Source organism: Curcuma longa, chromosome 14 (assembly GCF_044706935.1).
Source record: "Curcuma longa cultivar G26 ecotype Majalengka, Jawa Barat chromosome 14, ITB_CL_G26_1.1, whole genome shotgun sequence".
In the NCBI taxonomy this organism is placed as follows: Eukaryota; Viridiplantae; Streptophyta; class Magnoliopsida; order Zingiberales; family Zingiberaceae; genus Curcuma; species Curcuma longa.
In genome coordinates, this window is record NC_133874.1 from 4,866,332 (window position 1) to 4,867,329 (window position 998).

At 52.6% G+C, this 998-nt stretch overlaps 1 pseudogene; it reads left to right on the forward strand.

Annotated features, from left to right (window-relative positions):
* Positions 1 to 318: 318 nt before the first annotated feature.
* Positions 319 to 998, forward strand: LOC141844666 (uncharacterized; annotated as a pseudogene).

Consider the following 998-nt stretch of genomic DNA (forward strand, 5'->3'; position numbering starts at 1 on the left):
CGGAATATGTAGGACGCTACCTTTGATCTTTTGTTTATCCTTTTTTTCTCCCCACCGAGGCAATGCCTAAGCAATCTTTTGGAATGTGACAACTGCTTTTAGAGTGGCCAATCAAGCCCTCCGGTCATGCCTGTGATTGCTCCAATGCATCGCTCAGGAATAAAGTACTGATTTGTTGAGAGAGGGAAGTATCTTGTTGGTAGGAGAACAACAAGAACATACATAGCCAAAGGCCTGGAACAAGCTCCTGTCAGTCAGTTGTTGCCTTTCTCTGTTCCTTCTCGTCAGTTCTCGTTGCTTGTCTGTCAATCAGGATCGATGGAGATATTCTTTGAAGATATCAATATTAGAGCTTAAATCAGCGACGCGATGAATGGTTTCGGAGGAAGATCGAAGGCATGGGACGGAGACTCCTCCACCTCCCCATCAGAACCAGCTTACAGCAGCAGAGACGGCTCCTGGAGAGATCTGGGAACGTCGATGAGCGCGATATCGTTCGGCCTAGCTGCCACTGCGATCCTGATCTCCATGTTCCTCGTCATGGCGATATTCGAGCATGTGATCAAGCCAAGGGCGTCCTTCCTTCGTCCTCGAAGCAGCGCGCCGGGCGGCTTCTCAGAGACGTCGGCGCAGCCGCCTAGTGGCGGCGAAACCATCTCCACCGAGAAGCTTCAGAATTCGAAGACAGTAAGCTCTTCCGGTACCGACTTGGGAGTTGGCTTTAATTTGTCGGCGACGGCTAACGAACCGAGTTTGTTGGCAGGTTTACGCGGTGGCGGCCGCCGACGTCCCTGTGCTGATGCCGGGCCACCAGTATCCTACCTTCATCGCGCAGCCATCGCCCCTTCCTTGCCGGAGGGAGGGGATCCAGTGGCCTCCCCATGACGCTGCTTTGCATTGCTCCACCTTCTTGTGAATGCTGTAAACTTCTGCAGTCGCGCAACGACAGAGGCATCGACACTGGTTTCATGCAATGGATTGGAAGCTAGCTGCTAAAG